We start from the raw sequence: 9,789 nt of genomic DNA, 5'->3' as shown, positions 1-9,789 counted from the left end.
AAATCTTAATAAACATTATAAGACTTGTCTCATTCCATTCTTCCCACTCTGTATATAGATGAGAAAGTAGTAATAGCCTTGTCCCTCTTACAAAAACCAGGGGAATGAAATTATAGGTACGTTGATATTTCAGCAACATGTCTTAATCGAAGCGTATAGCAGAAGCAAATTCAACATTGCCTGCCGATTATCCTGCTCGATTTTTCAGGTCTCTTTTTTCAACAGCGAGCCACAGGTTTGACAGGTCACTAACATCCAGGGGGTTAAACAAGGAGCAATTGCCAGCCATGACTACGACACAGTGCCTATCTAAATAATAGTTGAAATACGTTAAAAACGCATGTACATACAAACGAATTCAAGTAAGCAGGTGTTACGTATCACGCTTCATTCAAACATGCAAATGATTTCAAACAGTCGTCGCGCATTACGTGTTAGGCGCATCATTCATGCATGTAAACCATTTTAAGCTAGCAAACATCACACATCCATGCAGTTATATATTATATGTTGTTATATACAGCTATATATTATATATATCATGTTGGCGTAATTGTCAATAATGGGCCCTGTACGTTAAAGTGTGGTCGCCGACTTTTCACAAGAATTCATTTATTTTCCTGTCTGGGTGGTCCTGTGCTCCGTAGGTGACTTTGAGCTCTAAAAGGTACATTGGATCTATATCTCCCTGGATTTCAGCCTGAGCATGTTGTGACAAAAAATAAAGCCGAGAGGGGTATTCCCTGTTTTGTTTTTAGTGTCTCGTAGGTGTTCATGCTATCTCAAACTAATAGGACACATGGACTCCCTGACATAGACTATGTCCCTCCCGTGTTTTCACACAGTTTGCACTCAATTTTGCAAACCATGTGTTTTGTGTGTAGGCCCCTTGAAACCCAGCCTTGTATGAATGCCATCCGTTCCCATCTTGGCACTTAGGCTGCGAGATAGAAGATAGCACCAGAGACTTCTTTATGTTGTTGTTGTTTTTTGTTGTTGTTGTTCTTGAAAGCAATCCGCGCGCGCAGTTTTAATTTTCTAACGATATGTTTGAGTTTCCAAAGATGCACCTAATGACTTCCCACCCTGTGGTTGAAACGAATGGGGAATGGTGCCAGATTTTTTTCCAATTTCATTCATGCTAAAGAGAGTGGACCACCTTTATGTACTTTTCCCTTGTTGTTAGATCAGACACGTACGATTTCATCAGAAACACAAATGGTATCCTGGTCCTTCTGAACAACTCAGAATTTTGATTTGAATTAGCCGCTCCTGCGGATATTTTTTAAAAAATGTGCCCGAAGGTGGGACAATCCGTTCAAGGGGTTAAGGGGTTAAACAGTAGCTCTGGAGGCAACGTCTGTAGATCAAGGTAGGACTGTGGTAAGTAGGTTGAGTTACCTACCATGACCGCTCTGTTTTCTGTCCCACGCCTTTGATTGCTTTAATCAGACTTAACTGAAGTGGAGCTCAATTGAAAGCAGGCAATCTGACCAACACGGTGAGCATAGAACGCTTGTGGTGTAGACCATTGCCTACGACGGAATACGTCAAAACCGTTTATGGGACAAGGTCTACTGAAAAATCGTGCTTGGGTCGACAACATAAAGAGGTGCATTGCTTTTTCCTGATTTCTTAAGCATGTTCTCCAAAAAAGAATTCCTTTATGAGGCAATAAGTTTTAAGTTTCTGGTAAAAAAATGTACCCTAGCGAAGTATGACCACGGCAGTGACGCTTTCACGATGCGGTGTATCATAAGTCCTTTGAATAACGGCCGAAGTTGAAGTGTGAAGCTGGTGGGAATCACTTGGTGGGACTTGTGTGCGCTGAAAGGCCAAAATGACTATTTTTGTTTGGAAGCACGGATGACCATTTTTTGTTTATTCTGACAATATAAATGCAGTTCTGCTCGGAGGGCCGGATCCTTTGAGTACGACTTGTGCTCGTTTGTCTGGGACGTTCTCGTCATCCCGAGGTGTCATTTAGAGCCTGTTGGTAGCACGTAAAGCCTTGGACGGGTTTTTGTTAAAGGGAGTGTGTCTAGTCAAGTTGGGAGTTTTAACGATGCACGTGGAATGGTAGGGAATTTGGATGCAAAAATTTTGGTGTCATTGGTTTCTACCAATTCGCCTCCATTGACGAGATATTGCCACAGCCTCCAAATTGTATTTGGTTTGTATGGAAGAGCGAACTTATCGGGTAGCCCCCAAACAATATTCACTAGTTAACACATCGATGCCATTGAGAGGGTATCGTTAGCTCTAGCCAATGGCTTTTCGAGGATGTTGTTTGTCAGCGCTGACAGCAGCTTGCAAACGCAGTGATGGCGGCGGCCATTATGCTTGCTTTTTACGTTCTGCTGAGGGCTGCTGCTGCACGTGGTTGGCCATATGGCGAGGCTGGTCGGTTAATGCGCACCACGATCAATTCATGTTGACGTACTTTACGCTGCATTAGGCTCTGTGAAAATATAATTGTTCTTCGCCGTTTTGGCAGCGGCTAAAGGCAGCAAGATTACTCTGCCCTGACATTAATGACCGAATTCCGGATGCACGTGCATCGAATTCAGCGTCCTAAATAACAAGTCACATGCGCTGAAACTGTTCCTGCGATGTCGCTGGTACACCAATCATGTTCAGGATATCAAGTTTTTCCGTCTCGAATAACGTTAGGGATCTTCAATTGCGTACCGTTCTACACCGCCAGCGCTCTCCCTATACGCACGAGACCGCAGCAACCGGGATAATGACCGTGCCACTAGCACGCAGTTACTCGCCACATATAAGCCAGTGCACTCGTCCTTTCCGGTCCGCTGATTGGTTCATGTTTTAGCATTGTATCTGTTCATGTACAATCATCAATGTGATCGATGAAGTAAATAAGTAAAAACTATTGCAAGATCCAAGCGCACATTTGAACACCAAAGTTGGGTATAGATAGTTGTAAAACTCCCCATAGACGTGTATTTGGAAAGCTGAAAACACTAGGCATATTTTCTTTAATGGGCCGATTTCTCTTTTACCGTTTGGGACGAAACCAGGTGTCGTCTGCAGGATGAAAAGGCAAAAGGCAAAAGGCAAAGGCAAAAGGCAAAAGGCAAGACAAAAGGCCAAAGGCAAAAGGCAAAAGGCAAAAGGCAAGAGTGGAAATGTAAGAAGGTTCAGGGGGTCTAAAGGCTCAACTAGGGATATTTATATCAGAGTTTCCTGCCACAAGTTATCACAAACAAGACGCTCTTCAGCTACACGATAACGTCAGAAAAGACCCCATGCCAGTGACCATATCGTGCTGAACATTCGCAGTCCTTGCTGACTCAGTCTGGTTGCAAAAACGCTACGCCAGGCTACTGACTAAAACACAACGGCTGACGGCCACCCATGCTGTGTCATGGGCTGGTTTCTACAGCCAGTAAGGGCACACGCTAATAAAAATTATGAAGGATGATATGATGAAAGCCCGGCGAATTTAAGTAACTCATTTTCATCTAGCATTTCCTTCTCCATTAAATGGTCTCATTGACAGTCAACGCGATCAAAATTGTCTCATGGGTCAACCTTTCAAAAGTTTGTTCATCAGCCACTCAAGATTGCATATTCACACGGCCGCTGAACGGCAGCCCGACGAACAGAGAGACTGTTAACGGCACAGCTATGCAACATGTGACTTTCGATAAGTACGGTGCCTCAGTCTATACGCTGAAAATAAGCCCATAGTCTACGCCAGGATTAGGCCCTCATAGTCAAGGTGCACGGTTAATCTGCATATTATCGTATGTTTCAACCAATAGTAAATATACGACCGGAGTAAGCCTACAGTCGTTGTATTAACACCATCAAGCAGATGAGAACACAAATATCAAAATTCCTTGAACGTCGAACAATCTAAATTGTGCGTCACTCATGTATGTGATTATAATTATGTTTTTTACGATTTCAAAGTGCGAGAGACAAGAACATTCTTTGATGGGAAGCTGATCGTGCCCACGCATGCGGAGCGGGGGATCTGCATGTACGTACTACGCTTATCTGGTGCGTAGTACAGAGGCTGCATGGTTGACAGTATAAACGTGTCACACGGCAAGTTTAGCTGTATGTTAGTCTATCAGTTTTCAGGAAGTCAGAATTTTTTTACAGGATTCATATGTACCAAGGATCACGTCTCTCTCAATGGTATTAACCAGTGGCTGACCCATAGGAGTTCACGTGACCATGTCCGTCCTCATAGAGCTGGGAAGGGGCCTTCGCAGAGGCTATAACAGGCCGAACGGACGCAGTTTTCAACGAAAAAAGTTTTAACAGGGCACTAGTGAGACATGTAATGACTTTGGAAGCATAAATGATTACATGAACACGTTTCGATTACAAAGAGTTCACTTCGATAAAAGAATTAACAGCTAAAAGCTATGTAACGAACTAATTCCTGGAGGAATCTGTAATACTAGTTGATGACTAACGGAGTGGCTTTTACACCGTTCGAATCCTTGTGGATGTATTTTTTCAACAGCTTCCAAACTAGCCAACGCCGGCTAGCTGGGTCGGCTAACGACTCCCCGCGGCTACTCGATCGACGGCGTCTAGCCAGCTATTGGGCTAGCCGAAAACGAGCCTCATTGATCCGGCGGAATAGATATCCTTTTGTGCGGCGAAACATTCGGAAAACTTCCATTTCACGTGCTGCAATGACCTTACCGCAGAAAGTAAGCCTGCTTGCGAATGGCCCAACAGTAACTCTTACAGTAATCATAAATCGGGATGACTAAAATGACATCGCATGAGACGTATCTTGAAACCTGGGTAGTGCTAACCGAATGCGGAGATTTCAGTGTAATTTTGGGAGTTCTGCAGTGATTTAACTTTTTTGTCGCATTAGGGCATGGGCTCGGCTTCCTGGTAGCGTAAAAGCCGTCATGCGTTGTTTCGTTGCGAAAAAGGCAAATATTTGTCCGCATGACTATAAAGAAGGTGTAACAAAGTATTAACATTCGAACTGTGTCAATAACTGGACGCAAACGCAGAGGCGGCGCCACGGATTTTGAGTGGGGAGGGGATAAGATTTCCCAGGGCCCTCCTGGACATAACGGGGCCTCATCACAGGGCGGCCTCCCAGGCAGTAGTGTATTCAAGGGGAGGACCCGGAGACACGTGCTCCCTTATCAAATCGTTGCATGCATCATGCATATGCATGCAAGCAAACATCGACAAGTAAAGGCCAGGAAGAGGGTCTTCTGGTTAATACAGGTGTCTTATCATCCAGCAAAGCGTCTTCCAGTCCGAAAACAAACCCTCCTGCGCCGAAGAAAGGCTGTCTGACGCGTGGAGCGGTCTCCTGGTTCAGAACAGGATCATTCCGATTTACAAAGGGGTCACCAAATCCAGCGCAGGACCTCGTCATTCTCTGGCAGGAAATACCGATCCGAACGTACAGCTATCTGATACACAGGCCCGTAGTCAGGCGGGTGCACTCGGTGCCCGTGCAAGCCCTGGGATGTGTTTACTGCCTCGAATCTTGAATTCGGTTCGCTCAACAGTCACCCATGAGCTGGCTTTACAGGTATCTGCTCGCTACGACGTTCGCTAGCTTCGGGTCGTTACATCATGCGCTCACGTCACAACGCATTACGAAAAATATGTCACGGGCGATGTTACGAAATATCCTATAAAATACCATACTACGAACTGAGCCATTAAATATGATCATTTAAGTATGGTGTAATAAGATACGGCACGATAAATACGATACGGTAAAATATAAAGCTATAAAATGCGTCCGAATTCGAAACGATGAATCCATCAAATGTTCTAAATTGGCAACAGAGTTTGCAAAACTCAGCGTACACACACAAGGATGAATGCGAATGAACTGTAAGCACACATCACGCGCGTTTGAGTGATTGCCTATGTTTCTTTTTCAACATCAGGGTATAGCGACTATTCATTAGGACCTGCAGCGTTCATTATGCCTCAGAATGCCGATTAGTACTTTGGTTCCACCCCACGCGCGCAAGGCTCGAAAGCATGGACATCAAAACATTGTCCAGTATTCAACATGTTGTAGATTACAGGTGAGCCTCGATTAATAAATACCTGCGTTATTGCTGGCTGCAGAACAGCTTTACTAACACGCCCCGACTCTCCCGCTTGTAGTACGCTAAGGCACAGAGGGGTGGAGCGTGGCAGTGAAAAGTCTGTCTAAATGCTAGATGGAGGGGAGGCATTTGCTGTTAAACTTTCTCTTATTTTTGCGCAGCTATCCCTGCCCCCCCCCCCCCCCAATTCTTCACCCATGCTTACACTGAAAGCAGATTTACCCCTACATCTGCCAATTAACTCATCGCTGATGATAATGCATTGTTTACTCGCCCGCGAAGGATTCTCACCATTGTTAACTACTCAGTCACGGTAACTTTATGATGGTTATAGATCATTTCGGGAGTGAAAATGAATTAACGCCCCGGGCACGTCAATTTCAAAAGAATAGGGCCTTTGCTTCTTTCAGGGGAACCGTTTTCCTGCCGCTTTATTCCAGGACCGCGGGGATATCATTGGTTGACTCCTCTCGGCAGTGTATCTGTGTCCGAACCACGTGTGGATGAGAGTAGGCAACGACAAATGATATCATCATTACCCATAACTACTCAGTCTATTACCCGCGTTATCTAAAGGCTACCCGTGGCTCGGGAGTAAGCTTCCCATACATAAAACTCGGTCGTCCTGCTTTAGGTCGCCATTTTGTGCATTGTAGAGGTGGTTCGTAGACGGAGCATGTGCTTTGAAAGCGTGTTTCATGAATTGTTGATACCGTAATCGCTTTACATACCGCACATTCTGCAGTGCATGAGAAGCAGTGTCCGATAAAATGTGGGCAAGCCCGGGAAAGCCAGGCACAATCTGCCTGATGCCTTCGCCTTATAAACGCTTGGCGCACATATGCGCCATTTTCCTTGGTTTCTTTGCAAGATACTGGTCAGATACTGGCAATTGCTTCATGTATGCATCATCTTCATGGCTGATGGGAGCTCAGAAGAACCTTCAAAACCATTCCCAAATAATGCGTGCGTCGTAATCAACCGTGGGCAAGACGCGAGGTGAGTACTGATCATCTACCTGCTCACAGGCAACCCAAGGTGCAGGATGGGGGGTAGGGGTTCAGTGGCCCCGATCTTGGTAACAGTGCAATTGAGCACACCCTCTCTTAAGGCGATGATTTTACCGAACATTTTGTATCACTTCCACAGGCCCCACGTTTCCCAGGTCAACGGGTCCCACTTGAAAACGCGCACGTTGCTGGTATCGAAACATGCCTCGCACAAGGCCCCGTAATACCATGTTAATTCAATAATACTTGGGCCTACATGTAGGTGACCTACGTCGAAAGTAGCTGTCCCATTAATAAATTCAACGACGGAGATTCTGCACGTCGAGGGCGTTTGACGACCAAGGTCAGCGCATAAGCTCATGTTGACCGGTGTGATGTAGCCGTCGGCTGATGTGGGATGGGACGTTGCGGAATACTTCCAAACTTTGTGCTCTTTAACGTGACATATGCAACTTGAATGCCCGGACGGAGCCAGACTGAAACAGACGTAATGATGGAATTAAATGAAATGCATCTGATCTGTTTCCAAATGTAACTTTTGAAGTGCACCTGCCCAGCCAATTTGGAGTGTGAGATATGTGCTAATAACGTATATATATATATATATATATATATATATATATATATATATATATAGCTGCCGACTCAGCACTCACGAGCTTATTGACGCATCGTTCTAGTTTCCGGGCTTTGGACTTGGCATTATCACTTAGGTTAAAGATGGTTCGCACAAAATTACTCATATATTCGTTGCTCTTTACATTCTAACTTTTCGAGGTCATATCACATCGTCGGAGAAGATTAAATGGTACAAGAAATGGGTTTTGAGTTTTGAAGAGTGAAAATTGCGCACAATTGTTGGGAAAACATCTTTTGGTACGAAGAACACAAATAAGGCATGGCTAATTAACGTAAGACAGAATCCAGTTTTCACTTTAATGCTTACAAAAAAAACTCATAATGAGACTACAAAGACACAATGAGAACACTATTGATACAATCACAGCAATAGTGCTCACCGCCCAACACCTAATAGTTCAAGAGTTGTACAAGAATCTGTTTGTCTGTTGAGGGCTGCAGGGAGTTTGTTAATAAATATACTTTCCCAAATTTAAAGGCGTCTTCTGTCATTGCACGTCCGTAAAATGTCAGTGCTGTTTGTCAGTTGTTGTCGCGTCAATGTCCTGTCGTGTCCGTGTCGCATGTGGTCCGAAGGTGCCCCGTCACGTAAGTGCCTTGTCAGGCGTCGCGGGAGTGTCGTAGTCACACCAATGTAGTGTATGGAACGAAGTTTGCAGCCTTCGATGTTGCATTTGAATTGATACACTACATCGGTGCATTTTAGTTTGTCGGGTTTGTCTGGGCTGTTTCTCACAAGAAAGTTATAGATTTTCTTATTAGGATAATAAATGGCAATGTCTCTTTTGTAGTCATTTTTGTCTTTAACATGTCGAGAGATAATTTCCAGTAGAGCTTTTTCGTCTTGTTTGTGGGCATATGTCATTTGATTTTGATAATACATTGTGACAGTTGGTTGGATGTCTTGTCTTGGTATGCCGTCAGAGTGTCTTGTCCTATGCCGTTGTATTTCGTTTTCAGCGTCAGAATTTGAAAAAAAAACATTATTCAACAGGATCTGTTTGATTCTAATCAATTCTGAATGTAGTCCTGTCCAATCAGAGCAGCGCTTAAATGCACGTCTAATGCATGATCTTACGACGCTAATTTTGTAGCGTCGAGTACACTCACTGTCAGTATTTAAGCACCGTCCGTTGTTAATCCGTTTTCGGTATACAGACGTTTTAAATCGCCGTCCTTGTCCATCAACAGTCACGTCAAGAAAGGGCACTATGTTTTGCACGCTAAGTTCTTTTGTGAATTTTAGGGCAGACTGCTCTTCAAACTTTGTTGCAAACTTCGCAGCAAACAAGGACAAAATCAGAACACTACAAAGACAAAGACGCTACAAGCTTCCACAAAAAAACTGGAAATTTTGTTCTTTCCACTACTTTGGTGTGACAACGACACTCACGATGCCTGACAATGCACTTACGTGACGGGGCACCTCCGGACCACGTGCGACACGAACACGACAGGACGTTGACACGACAACAACTTACAGACAACACTGCCATTTTACGGACGTGCGATGACAGAAGACGCCTTTAAATTTGGGAAAGTATATTCATTAACAAATTCTCTCCAGCCCTCAACAGACAAACAACTTCGTGTACAACTCTTGGACTACTAGGTGGTGGGCGGTGAACACTATTGATGTGATTGTGTTAACAGTATTCTCATTGTGTCTTTGTAGTGTTCCCATTATGAGTGTATTTTACATGTGTCAAAGTGAAAATAGGATTCTGTCTTACATTAGTTAGCCATGTCTCATTTATGTTCTTCGTACCAAAAAATGTTTTCCCGACAAAAGTGCGCATGTTTTATCCTTTGAAACTCAAAACTTATTTCTTGCGTCATTCAATCTTCTCTGAAGAGGAGGTATGATCTCGAAACGTTAGAATGTAAAGAGCGACGAATATATGAGTAATTTTGTGCGAGCCATCTTTAACCTGAACGATAATGCCAGGTCCAAAGCCCGAAAACTAGAACGATGCGTCAAAAAGCCCGTGAATGCTGAGTCAGCAGTTATCTTAAATCGAACATGTATCAAAAATGGATGCTGCCAAAATATT

Source organism: Pollicipes pollicipes, unplaced genomic scaffold (assembly GCF_011947565.3).
Source record: "Pollicipes pollicipes isolate AB1234 unplaced genomic scaffold, Ppol_2.1 Scaffold_7231;HRSCAF=8579_pilon_pilon_pilon, whole genome shotgun sequence".
NCBI lineage: Eukaryota > Metazoa > Arthropoda > Thecostraca > Pollicipedomorpha > Pollicipedidae > Pollicipes > Pollicipes pollicipes.
The sequence above is the reverse complement of the archived record's forward strand: the minus strand, read 5'-3'. Positions refer to the sequence as shown.